At 34.1% G+C, this 14,938-nt stretch overlaps 1 non-coding gene across 1 annotated transcript; it reads right to left on the bottom strand.

The window, feature by feature from the left end:
- Nucleotides 1–5,053: 5,053 nt before the first annotated feature.
- On the bottom strand, nt 5,054–5,136 carry TRNAL-UAA (transfer RNA leucine (anticodon UAA)). The gene has a single exon. It is a non-coding gene; the product is annotated as a tRNA-Leu (tRNA).
- Nucleotides 5,137–14,938: the final 9,802 nt, after the last annotated feature.

Raw genomic sequence — 14,938 nt, 5'->3', positions numbered from 1 at the left:
CATGAAGTACAATGCAAGACAAACAATCAGTGAACCAAATTTGAAAACATTATTCTTGTCAATTTAGATTTTCTTCAAGTTGCCAGGAGCTCTTCAAGAAGAACTGTGCATAAATCATACTACATATCCTCTTTCACTATTTGATAGGCTACATATATTGCAGTACCGAAGACCGAATTCAATATGCTAGACTGATAAACTTTGTATCCAATAATCATTGATGCAAATTTAACATCATGCTCTCAGATATCATCAATCGTCATTGTTCTGTTGTAAATTTGAGCACCGGTTAGCTTTGTGACGGTTGGATTTGTTACCTTCCTCAAATTAGGTTTTCCACTGGTTTGATGTAGACATGTGACTGCATGAATTGTCTGCTTGGTTATCTTGTAGGGTTTGTCCAACCATATGAATTCATCATGGACATGAATCAAAATGTACCTTACCCATTCATCTTCATCGAATGTCGGAAAATAATAAACTACGTGAAACCTTCCTCTATAACTGTGCATATTCTAGTTTGGGGTTTCCAAATTCATCCATTATACACTTAGTATACAAGGTCAGGATATCCTTACTTCCGATTTCCTCAATTGTGCAGTGAATGTATGCCCTAACATCATCAACATGCAAAACTTCGTATGGTACGAATGAAAAAGCACCATTGGGATCGTCCTCAACAAACTTAAAAGGATGTCTTTTGAATTGAAGTCTTGCACACTCATAAATTTCTACTACCAAAGGATTATCAATAGAAGCAGACGCCATTTCAATAAATTTAGGGTTTAGAAAATGCTTCAGTAAATACCTTTTTCTTTTGTTGGATGCACAAGAACTTTTGTTGGGTCACCTCAAGCCTTCTAATCGCCTTGAAATCTAGTTCGTCTCACTCTGCAGCTTCAACTCTTCGTTCGCAATGTGAGAAATGATTCACATTTTGTCCTTTTTAACTTTGCAAACCTTAACTTTAAGTTGAAATAAATGCAACTATAAGATTCAATCCGGATGTCCTGTTCAGCATAATCCATTCCATCGGATTCTAAGATCTATATGATGAATTTTGAATAATCATTTCCAAGCATCCACAATCAACCTTGATCAATCACAAATCTCTTTAGGGGGTTCCACAAGATTGTGCATGAAGATGCTACCCCTAAGGCCAAATGCCTTAGTTACCTGATGAAGATCCTGCACTCAATTCAGGTACATATCCATTGTCTGCCTTGGATTCATCTTTTATAACCCACATCTTCTCATGCTTGTTTCAGATCTCTTCTACCTTTGCTTTTCCTTTCTCATCTGATTTGCCTTTGTTTATAGGATCATTATTCTTGCTTCTACAGAATTTTGCAATGTGAACGGTTTTGTTGCATGCACAACAAACAACATTTCTCTACATAGGTCTGAAATTCATCTGATTTGGTCTCATCCTACATTGGTTAGAGATATGTCCAAACATCCCACATGCATAACATCTCTTGTTCTGAAAATTGTTCATTACTACCGTGCACTTGTTTGACTTGTGACCAAAATTATTGCATATGAAACACTGACCAGTAAAGGTAGGACCATTGTTCATATTATTTGTTCCATTATTCATCCTACTACATTGATTTGTCATATGACCAAATTTATTGCAAGTAAAACTTCTACCATTGAATTCATAGGCATTAGGCTATCTTACCGGAGGATTGTTGCTCTTCTTATGATAAGGCATTTCATTGCTTTGTCCAAATCCAGAGGATTCTCCTTTCTCATATCCAAGTCCTCTCATATCTTTTCCATGTCTCTGACTATCCAACATTTCATCAAGCCTTGCTGAGCTAACATTCAATTTGTCTTTGTATTCATTTGCAGTAGCAAGTTCATCTCTTAGGACAACAATCTATCTTTTAAGTTCTTGACCATTATTCCTTGATTGTGTCAACTCAAGCTTCAACTAATCATTCTCATAGGTAAGCCTGAAGCATTCATCTGATTTTTCTTTCAATGATTGAGTCAAACTTTCTTCATTCTTCTTTTGGTCTTCAATCTCCTTAGTCAACTTCATCACAATGGATTGCATCTCATTCTTTAATACAACATTCTCTCTAGCAAGCTTATCACATTCATCAACTTTTTCATGATTTTCCATGTTTTGTTCTTCTTTCTCCTTCAGCTTGTCCATAAACTCTTCCTCTTGTCTCTTGGTGTTGACTTGATCTTTCAAATCATTAATGAAGTCTTTGGCTGCATTCAAATTTCTCTTTAAGGAACTTCTTTTGTTTCTTGTTTCATCAAGATCCTCAAGTGCCACATAAAGCTGTCTCTACAAACTGGAATCCATTGATTCAATGTCCCGGACCTTCCTCAAGCGGTTAGACTTCCTCCAAGGAACTGGGCTCTGATACCAATTGATGGAATTAGGTAACACTGAGAGGGGGCGGGCGAGGGTGAATCATTGTTCTATCGGTAAATGAATTTTCAAACTTATTATTCTAAGACCACCAAAACCAGATGCAAGAAAGTAAAATGCAGAAACACAAGACAATCAACTACAAAATCATAACACCAAGATTTTACCTAGAAACCTAGAAGGGGAAAAACCCCGGTGGGATTTGAACCCACAATATTATTCCACTATGGCCAGTAGTAAAACAATATTACATGAAGGGGCATGCACCTACATTCAGGCTTACAGCCTAGAGCTTACTACTCAAATTACAATATGGAAGTCTCACTGACTTACAAATCTTTTACAAAGATAACTACAATGATTGAACTCCAAAATAGCATCAAGAAATGCCTGGATGAGTTTCGGTTAAGTGCAAAAAGTCTGACTATAACACCTCTGTAACTCTACCCTATTCTGCTTCTCAATCAGCTGTCGGATCAAGAACGCAAATGTGAAACTGTGCTAAATAGGTTTCTCGATCACCACTCACTCATATCATGCAATATCATACACCAAAGGGATCTTCTACATCGGTCATATATATCCACAATAAAAAATAAAACATTCATCAAGTCGGCCATCCATATTATGCAATGCAACGTGTAACCGGGTAGCGGCTTAGACCAGATCACTAAAATATATGTGGATCAACCAAATAATGTCAAAATGATTTCTACGTCGGTCCTATCATCCCATGCACAAATCTGGCCACTACAATCACCGCAAAGATTCCGAACCAAAAGTGCTCTGCTTATCCTGAAATACCGGTGACAAATTACCATACCACTTTCTCTACCAGTTACCAAAAACCATGACTATCGGATAGGATTTCCAAGGAGAGTTGCCATCAATGACAACTCTAAACCATTATACATGCACTAGAATCCACTGGATGAGTGTCAATTGCCAACAAAAACATGTCCCCCTCCCCCCCCCTCCATTGGTTTAGCAAGTATCCCTTAATGTGGGGAGGTCCAAAGCATCAAGTGAGATATCTAGGCATTCCTTTTGCCCTATGCCATAACCTCAAAGAAATGTGGTGCTAGGTTAAAGAGAAGATTGATAAGAAATTAAGAAAATGGAATAAACAATACTTATCAATGGCAGGAAGGATACAAGTGTGCCATAAGATTTTAACATCATACAATATATATTATACCTCTGTCTGGCTTTAAAATAACTATTAGTTTAATTATATCTAGAAGTTGATAAGGTAACTTTTATGGTCGGATGGTAAAAATAACAGGAAGAAGCATGTTGTAAAATGGAAATGGTTCACTATGAGTAAATAAAAAGGGGTCTTGGTCTAAAAGACTTGAGGCTATAGGGAATTTCACTTGAAGTAAAATGGATCTTTAAAGTCCTCCAAGGGGATGAACCTTGGAAGATCCTAGTTAGAAACAACATCTCAAAGTCTGTTCCTAAACAAAGTCCAAGTTGGAATGGTCACTTTCTTGTCAAACCAACTGGGTTTGTTGCTTTTGATTAACAATAATAGAGTTGTTACTAAGGATAATAAGATTTGTGGAGAAAGGTCTATTTGGTGGAACTTGTAGCATAATGGTTAGCCTCTAGCCCCGCTTCATATTCTTTGATTGTTTTTTGGCTAAAGAGGTGGAGATTGTAGTGGGCTATTGTAGAATGGATGACATGGTTTGATGACACAATTGATAATTTGCATAACACCCTTATATCATCACCTTATCTCTCCATTACTTGTGTGTGGGACACATGGGCCTCGAGTAGACTCGAACCCAAGACCTCCCATGTAGGAGGCTCGTAGCTAACCATTGTGTTGTGGGCTCATCCCCGATATCTAGGTATCTTATAAATATATATTTATAATATATAAATTTTGTATTTATTTAAATGTGTATTATATTCTATTAAGATACATATCATATATCTATTCTTCATTTTTGAAGTACATTTAATATTTTAATATATCATGTATTTATTACAGATAATAGAATATTATTAAAATATTCAAAATTATTAAACAAACATAAAATTTAAATTCTTTAAAATGTGTTTAATAAATATTTATAATAAAATTTTGAGAGTAAAAATTAAAATTGATTTACTTAAAATTGAAATTGAAAGTAATATATTTAGTATTTACTTTTGACTACATTTAATAAGAACTTTTTTTTGCTGATTTTTTTAAAAGTCAAAGGAGATAAATAAACCTATCTAAATTTGCGCACTTTTATCAAGCATACAACAAATAATTTTACTACAATAATACAATTGCAATTCTCACCACCATGTGGTTGCAATACACATTTCAAGAATCTATTATCTAAAACTATTATCAACCTATCACTTAAAAGATATTAGAATTTAATTTACTTTTCATTATTATTATATTTTTAAAAAAAATCAATTACAAATAAAATTAAGATTAAGATTAAAATTAATTACAATTTATTTATGATTATTTACACGTAGCAATAAGAATTATATAATAAATGAAATTAAAATAATACTTATATAATTACTTAAAATAAAAAATTACAATTATAATTGATTACAAAGCTAGATAAGTGTTTGATATTTACTTGAAATGAGGATGAGAACACATTAAAAAGTCTGCGGATTCCAAAATTACATTAACTTTGCTGGCTATGGGGTTCGAACCCATGCGCACTTATGTGCAGAAGATCTTAAGTCTTCCCCCTTAACCTCTCGGGCAAACCAGCTAGATGGAAAAATTCTGCTTTACTATGTATTCTTTTCTATAATAGTGATTACGTTACATTCCAGGTTGCTCCAATTAGTATACTAGATTTATTCTTTCTTACTCCAATCAAAGTTTGTATATAAAAATAAATATACCATTAGAAGTTAATCTATTAAAATTAAAGGAGTGGGTATATATAAATAAATAATGTGGTAATTAACCAATAGACAATGTTTTATTATTAGTTTAAGATAGTAGAAGGTAATTTGATTACTCATATTTAAGCTGAGGTATTAGTGATTTTAAATGATTCAAATATTCTTAATTAATAGATTAATTACATCATAAAATATACTTACAATTCTATAAACTGTTAAAAATATGTTTTTAATGTATAATATATTTATTTTTTCAAAATTTAATCTAGTTTTATTCGTAGATACACATTCAACACGTATCGATAATAATAAACAAAAATCAAAAGTAATATAATTTTTTATTAATTTATTATTTAAAAAATCTAAAAGCAGTACAATCCGCATTTTAAGGTAAACCTATCTCATGTCGTGAAACCTCTTTCCTTATCTTCCCATTGCTAGAAAAGTACCTTTCCACAAGAAACTTTCTTCAAATTGTCGTTAAATAAAATGTCATCGTAAATGCAGTTCTATAAATGTGAAACATAGTCACATTTTTATACAAACAATCATTCTTGATTTTGATTTCCATTCTCTATTGTTGAATAATGTAACAAGTAATAGAAGTAATAAATGTAATAATATAAGTATATAAGATTTTAATTTTATGTAACTATATTTGGTTGTTTGAATTAATTGATTTCATTTAAATCGTTTAGAAATAGTCAATGTCACTTCATTTACAATTGAAACTTAGAAATATATGTTAAAATTATATGTATTGTAATTTGATTTTGATTTTCAAAATGATATTGTATTAGAAATAGTAAGATATATTATATTATTATTTGATTCTATTCCACTTTTAAGTGATATCAAATTAAATTACACGAGGATAACCCTAACCTAACCACAAAAATAATTTTAATATTATAATAAATATAACTGTATTTTAATAAATTGTGTGAAAATAACCCTAACCTAACTAAAATTAAATATGTGTGTGAGAGAGAGTTTTAAAAGATTAGATTAAATAATTTTTTTTAAAAATTATTTCATATTATATTATAATTAAATTTACAATTCATTTAGAGATAAGATTATAATTAGGTTAGGGTTATGTTTAAAATTGGTGTTAGGTAAGGTTTAAGTTAAATATTTAGTTAATTATATCATTTAAATATTAACTTAAATCTAAATCTTTCTTTTAATTTAAAAATAAAAAATTAATTGATTAAATATTTGAAGTCATAATTTCTAATTCATTCAACTTTACTAAAAATGTGAATAAAGATTTGTCAACATTTAGACTTTGGAGGAAGTTGGAGTTAGGTTAGACTTAGGTTAAATATGCTAAGGTTCAATTAGAGATATGATTACATTTAAGATTAAGTTAGTGTTAGAGTCATATTGATAAACATTAAGATTCTTATATTATTATATTTTTTTGATCAGTAATAAGAGTTATTTTATTATATCATAAAATTAAGTACATTATCAAAACACATTAACTTCAAAAATCAAACCGCCCAACAAAACCACCTTCAAAACCCGCTAAAACCACCCTATAAAAACAGATTCAAAAACTACCATCTAGTATACCACCAAACCGCCACCGCACACCCAGGTTACAGTTTATTTTAATTATTATATTATTAATATATTATAATTATACTATAATATTATTGTATAAATTTTTATATACTTATTGTAAAAGTTGCAGAATACAACCTCACAGAACCTAGTGAATCCTTGTATGCAAATAACTTGTCACAACAATGGAAGATTCACAAAACACAAAGATTGCTTTGAAAACCTACAGCAAAAGAATGCAATAAAGATAATCAGATAAATTACAAAAGGGATCAATCCTTATAAAAGGAGATCAAACCTAAAAAGGGGAAAACCCTAAAAGCAATAATTAATAATTAATTAATTATTAATATTCCTAAGTTTAGCTTCCTAAATTTAGCTTAAGTGAAATAGAGAAAAGGTGACTTAATTATTAAATCAATATGATTTAATTAAGTAAGTAAACTAATACCTTTACTCTAACACCCCCCCTTAAGATGAAGATAGGCAGAAGATAAAAAACAACTAAGGACTAGATGCACAAAAGCTAAAAAAATGAGTCCTTGCAACAAGGCTTGATGAGGTACTCAAGTACAATGAAATCTCTATAAAATGGAGAAAAGGGAGAAAACCCAGTGGGAAAAACTCCTCTCCTATAAGAGATGGAAGCATGCTAAAAAAAATGAAGGAAGGAAGTCCTCACAAAGACCCTCCAAGGACAACTTCCTTCACCCCAAGCATAGAGCACAACTGAAGATAATGCGACAATGCCAAAGGTTTCATGAAGATGCCAGCAACCTGCTCCTTTGTAGGAATGTACTCCAAGGTGAGTGAACCATCCTGGATAAACTCCCTCATGAAGTGCATGTGGAACTTAATGTTTTATGTTCACTGATGCTCCACTGGATTGCGAGAAATGTGTATAACACTCTGATTGTCGCACCAACAAAGTGTAGGACTATTAGGAGAAAAATTGAACTCTGTCAACAACTGTCGAAGCCATAAAATCTTCTGACTGGCTAGCACTGTTTCTCGGTACTCAGCCTCTGTAAATGATAATGCAATAGCAGATTGCTTCTTGCAAGACCATGTGATAGGACCAGAACCAAGACAAAAAACAAAGCTAGAAGTAGACTTCTGATCATCGACATTACCAGCCCAATCAGAGTCAGTGAAGCCAACTATGTGAGGAGCCCCTAATGTGTAGTGAATGTCATACTATAAATTGCCTTGAATGTACCTCAAAATATGTTTGGCAGCTCGTCAATGGCTCTCATGAGGATCATGGGAGAACCTAGAGACAAGACCAACCACAAAAGAAAGATTTGGGCATGTATGTGTTAGGTATACAAACTGCCAACCAACTTCTTGTATAAGGTAGAATCCACAGAAGGGGTAGAACAAGTGGCAAACAAAACAACACCTGACTGAAATGGTGTGGGCGCAGACTTGCAAGCAAGCATGTCAAATATATGAAGTATATCGAGAGCATAATTCTGCTGAAGTATGGAAATCCCATCGAAAGCCTAAATAACCTGTAGGCCCAAAAAATAGTGCAGAAGTCCAAGATCTATCATCTCAAACTGCTCCATTAAAGCTCACTGAATATCTCGAATCAAGGAGGACAAGCTACCTTTAATGATGAGATCATCAACATATAACACAAGAATAACTACATCATCTCCCAGATGCTCAAAACTGAATTAATGCAATTCAATCATCTTCATTATTACAAATCTGTATGAATTACAAATGATATATAGATCACAGGAGAAAACATTATGCATGAGATGCATGAAATTTTTGAAGATGTGAAAGAGTTTAACTAAAATTACGAGGTAGACACTAGGTTAGAACTCTTTAGTTAGCTTACATGCACAACTTGTATGCAACGTTTGTTCTCTGTAAATCACGGCTAGAATATAAAGTTTACTGTGCGCTAACACCCCCCCTTAAGTATAACTAAGGAGATATATGGGTCTTGGCAATAAAGTCTGCTTAGGAACCCAATTACAAAGAAGAAAGGAGAAAACTCCTAACCATTTATTCAAATTAAAGAAGAAAGTTGCAACAGTCGATGAAGAAGAACTGCAAATAAATCCACACTACAACATGATTGTATCAAAGTCATAGAAACCACTGCATGAGTACCTCTGGTATACTTTCAAAAAGCAGTTGTACATAGTCCACATTGCTCAAATGAATGAACAGACATGTACACCATCTCTGAATACATAAACTGGTCATCTGAAGACATAAAGATATGAATCTGCAGAAATATGCTCCAAATTGAAGAACTGCAAAGATGACCTCCGGTTGGGATGATGCCATTTTATATCCATTGATCAATAATGTCCCACTAGAAAGAAACTCTGGAAGCACTCGGGGATGCGACTCTGGAATCTCATGTAGTTAAGAACCCCGCTAGAAAGAATCTCTAGGAGCAAACAAAGTTGCAACATTGGAATCTCATTTAGACGGGAATGTAGAGCAAAAGAATACTTTTGGCTGTCAATTGGAGGAAGAATGCATAGAAACTTTAATCTTCTATTTATTACGGAAAATTATTGAAAGAAACATACACTAAATGCATTAAGCAAAACCCCCATATAAACTTTCTAAATTTTATTTTTTATTTACAAAGCCCCAAATTTTCCAGATCTTTGTCATGTAGTGCTTGCAAAGCACATAGAAGTTTTAAAGAATCAACATAGGAAAAAAAAAAAAAGAAAGGAAGGAGCATGAAAAAATTAGGGGAAGAATATGCATGCATCTATAAAAGAAGGTTTACGTCAGCTTCCAATTTTTAGAAATATGCTTGCAAATAATTTGTGTTTAGCTTCTTCTTCCTAACTCCCAAGCTATGATACAATGTAGAAGTTGTAGAATACAACCTCACAGAACTCAGTGAATCCCTGTATGCAAATAACCTGTCACAACAATGGAAGATTCACAAAACACAAAGATTGCTTTGAAAACCTACAACAAAAGAATGCAATAATGATAATAAGAAAAATTACAAAAGGGATCAGTCCTTATAAAAGGAGATCAAACCTAAAAAAGGGAAAACCCTAAAAGCAATTAATAATTAATAATAAATCAATTATTAATATTCTTAAGTTTAGCTTCCTAAATTTAGCTTAAGTGAAATAGAGAAAAGGTGACTTAATTATTAAATCAATATGATTTAATTAATGAAGTAAACTAATACCTTTACTCTAACACCCACCCTTAAGATGAAGATAGGGAGAAGCTTAAAAATAACTAAGGACTAGATGCATGAAAGCTAAAAAAATGAGTCCTTGCAACAAGGCCTGATGAGGTACTCAAGTACAATGAAATCTCTATAAAATAGAGAAAAAGGAGAAAATCCAATGGTAAAAAATCCCCTCCTAAAAGAGATGGAAGCTTGCTAAAAAAAATGAAGGAAGGAAGGCCTCACAAAGACCCCCCAAGGACAACTTCCTTCACCCCAAGCATAGAACGCAACTGAAGATAGTGTGACGATGCCAAAGGTTTCTTGAAGATTCCAAGAACCCGCTCCTCTGTAGGAATGTACTCCAAGGTGAGTGAACCATCCTGAATCAACTTCCTGATGAAGTGCATGTGGATCTCAATGTGCTTCATCCACTGATGCTCCACTGGATTGCGGGAAATGTGTATAGCACTCTGATTGTCACACCAACAAAGTGTGGGACTATAATGCAATAGAAGATTGGTTCTTGCAAGACCATGTGATAGGACCAGAACCAAGACAGAAAACAAAGCCAAAAGTAGACTTTTGATCATCGACATCACCAACCCAATTGGAGTCAGTGAAGCCAACTATGTGAGGATCACCTGATTGTAGTGAATGACATACTGTAAAGTGCCCTAGATGTACCTCAAAATACATTTGGCATCTCGCCAATGGCTCTTGTGAGGATCATGGGAAAACCTAGAGACAAGACCAACCACAAAGGAAAGATCTGGGCGTGTATGTGTCAGGTACAACAAATTGCCGACCAACTACCTGTATAAGGTAGAATCCACGGAAGGGGTAGAACAAGTGGCAAGCAAAAAAACACCTGACTGAAATGCTGTGGGTCCAGGCTTGCAAGCAAGCATGTCAAATCTGTGAAGCATATCGAGAGCATACTTTTGCTGAAAAATGGAAATCCAATTGAAAGACTGAATAACCTGTAGGCCCAAAAATAGTACAGAAGTCCAAGATTTTTCATCTCAAACTGCTCCATCAAAGCTCTTTGAATATCCTGAATCAAGGAGGATGAACTACCCGTAATGATGAGATAATCAACATATAACACAAGAATAACTATATCATCCCCTAGATGATCAAACCTGAATTAAAGCAATTCAATCATCTTCATTATTACAAGTTTGTACGAATTACAAATGATATATAGATCACAGGAGAAAAAATTATGCATGAGATGCATGAAATTTTTGAAGATGTGAAAGAATTTAACTAAAATTACAAGGTAGACGCTGAGTTAGAACTCTTTAGTTATCTTACATGCACAACTCGTATGCAATGTTTGTTCTCCGTAAATCATGGCTAGAAGATAAAGTTTATTGTGCGCTAACACACCCCCTTAAGTCTAACTAAGGAGAGATAAGAGTCCTAGAAATAAAGCTTGATTAGGAACCCAATTACAAAGAAGAAAGGAGAAAACTCCTAACCATTTATTCAAACTAAAGAAGAAAGTTGCAACAGTCGATGAAGAAGAAATGCAAATGAATCCACACTACAACATGATTGTATCAAAGTCATAGAAACCACTACATGAGTACCTCTGGGATACTTTTAAATAGAAAGTTGTACATATTCCGCATTGCTCAAATGGATGAACAGACATGTACACGGTCTCTGCATACAAAAACTGATCATCTGAAGACATGAAGATATGAATTTGTAGAAATGTGCTCCAAACTGAAGAACTGCAAAGATGACCTCCAGTTGGGATGATGTCATTGTATATCCATTGATCAATAATGTCCCACTAGAAAGAGACTCTGGAAGCACTCGGGGATGCGACTCTGGAATCTCATGTAGTTAGGAACCCTGCTAGAAAGAATCTCTAGGAGCAAACAAAGTTGCGACATTGGAATCTCATGTAGCCAGGAATGTAGAGGAAAAGAATACTTTTGGTTGTCAATTGGAGGAAGAGTGCATAGCAACTTTAATCTTCTATTTATTCAGAAAACTTATTGAAAGAAACCTACACTAAATGCATTAAGCAAAACCCCCATATAAACTTTCTAAATTTTTTTTTTTTTTTACAAAGCCCCAAATTTTCCAGATCTTTGTCATGTAGTGCTTGCAAAGCACATACAAGTTTTAAAGAATCAATATAGGAAAAAAAACAAGGAAGGAGCATGCAAAAATTAGGGGAAGAATATGCATGCATTTATAAAAGAAGGTTTACGTCAGCTTCCATTTTTCAGAAATATGCCTGCAAATAATTTGTGTTTAGCTTCTTCTTCCTAACTCCCAAGCTCTGATACCATGTAGAAGTTGTACAATACAACCTCACAGAACCCAGTGAATCCCTATATGCAAATAACTTTTCACAACAATGGAAGATTCACAAAACACAAAGATTGCTTTGAAAACCTAGAGCAAAAGAATGCAATAATGATAATAAGATAAATTACAAAAGGGATCAATCCTTATAAAAGGAGATCAAACCTAAAAAAGGGAAAACCCTAAAGCAATTAATAATTAATAATAAATTAATTATTAATAGTCCTAAGTTTAGCTTCCTAAATTTACTTTAAGTGAAATAGAGAAAAGGTGACTCAATTATTAAATCAATATGATTTAATTAATTAAGTAAACTAATACCTTTACTCTAACACCCCCCCTTAAGATGAAGATAGGGAGAATCTTAAAAATAACTAAGGACTAGATGCATGAAATCTAAAAAAATGAGTCCCTGCAACAAGGCCTGATGAGGTACTCAAGTACAATGAAATCTCTGTAAAATAGAGAAAAAGGAGAAAATCTAGTGGTAAAAAATCCTCTCCTAAAAGAGATGGAAGCATGCTAAAACAAATGAAGGAAGGAAGGCCTCACAAAGACCCCCCAAGGACAACTTCCTTCACCTTGAGCATACAGCACAACTGAAGATAGCGTGATGATGCCAATGGTTTCGTGAAGATGTCAGGAACCCGCTCCTCTGTAGGAATGTACTCCAAGGTGAGTGAACCATCCTGAATCAACTTACTAATGAAGTGCATGTGGATATCAATGTGCTTCATCCACTGATGCTCCATTGGATTACGAGAAATGTGTATAGCATTTTGATTGTCGCACCAACAAAGTGTGGGACTATCAGGATAAAAACCTAATTTTGTCAACAACTGTCGAAGCCATAAAATCTCCTGGCTGGCTAACACCATTGCTCAGTACTCACCCTCTGTAGATGATAATGCAATAGCATATTGTTTCTTGCAAGACCATGTGATAGGACTAGAACCAAGACAAAAAAACAAAGCTAGAAGTAGACTTCCGATCATCGGCATCACCAGTCCAATCGGAGTCAGTGAAGCCAACTATGTGAGGAGCCCCTGATGTATAGTGAATGCCATACTATAAATTTTCCTGAATGTACCTCAAAATACGTTTGGTAGTTCGCCAATGGCTCTCATGAGGATCATGTGAGAACCTAGAGACAAGACCAACCACAAAGGAAGGATTTGGGCATGTATGTGTCAGGTACAACAAACTACCAACCAACTGCTTATATAAGGTAGAATCCACAGAAGGGGTAGAACAAGTGGCAGACAAAACAACACCTGACTGAAATGGTGTGGTTCCAGGCTTGCAAGAAAGCATGTCAAATCTGTGAAGCATATCGAGAGCATACTTTTGCTGAAAAATGGAAATCCCATCAAAAGACTGAATAACCTGTAGGCCCAAAAAATAGTACAGAAGTTCAAGATTTGTCATCTCAAACTGCTCCATCAAAGCTCTCTAAATATCCTGAATCAAGGAGGATGAGCTACCTGTAATGATGAGATCATCAACATATAACACAAGGACGACTATATCATCCCCCAGACGCTCAAACCTGAATTAATGCAATTCAATCATTTTCATTATTACAAATCTATACGAATTACAAATGATATATAGATCACAGGAGCAAAAATTATGCATGAGATGCATGAAATTTTTGAAGATGTGAAAGACTTTAACTAAAACTATGAGGTAGACGTTGGGTTAGAAGTCTTTAGTTAGCTTACATGCACAACTTGTATGCAACGTTTGTTCTCTGTAAATCACGGCTAGAACATAAAGTTTACTGTGCGCTAACACCCCCCCTTAAGTATAACTAAGGAGAGATATGGGTCTTGGCAATAAAGCCTAATTAAGAACCCAATTACAAAGAAGAAAGGAGAAAACTACTAACCATTTATTCAAATTAAAGAAGAAAGTTGCAACAGTCGATGAAGAAGAAGAACTGCAAATGAATCCACACTGCAATATGATTGTATCAAAGTCATAGAAACCACTGCATGAGTACCTCTGGTATACTTTCAAAAAGCAGTTGCACATATTCCACATTGCTCAAATGGATGAACAAACATGTACACAATCTCTGAATACATAACCTGATCATTTGAAGACATGAAGATATGAATCTGCAGAAATGTGCTCCAAATTGTAGAACTGCAAAGATGACCTCCAGTTGGGATGATGCCATTGTATATCCATTGATCAATAATGTCCCACTAGAAAGAAACTCCGAAAGCACTCGGGGATGCGACTCTGGAATCTCATGTAGTTAGGAACCCTGCTAGAAAGAATCTCTAGGAGCAAACAAAGTTACAACATTGGAATCTCATGTAGATAGGAATGTAGAGCAAAAGAATACTTTTGGCTATCAATTGGAGGAAGAGTGCATAGCAACTTTAATCTTCTATTTATTATGGAAAATTATTGAAAGAAACATATGATAGTTCTAATACTTAATGTTAAGTACAGATGCCAAGATAATAAGATGAGAGGGGGGGTGAATCATACAACCTTAATCTTCCATAAAAACAACAGATTCAACCTCGATGACATATACTTCAGTAATATAACCAAAACTGCTAAACATG

This window comes from Cryptomeria japonica, chromosome 8, assembly GCF_030272615.1.
Source record: "Cryptomeria japonica chromosome 8, Sugi_1.0, whole genome shotgun sequence".
In the NCBI taxonomy this organism is placed as follows: Eukaryota; Viridiplantae; Streptophyta; class Pinopsida; order Cupressales; family Cupressaceae; genus Cryptomeria; species Cryptomeria japonica.
This window is presented reverse-complemented; position numbering and strand designations above follow the sequence as displayed.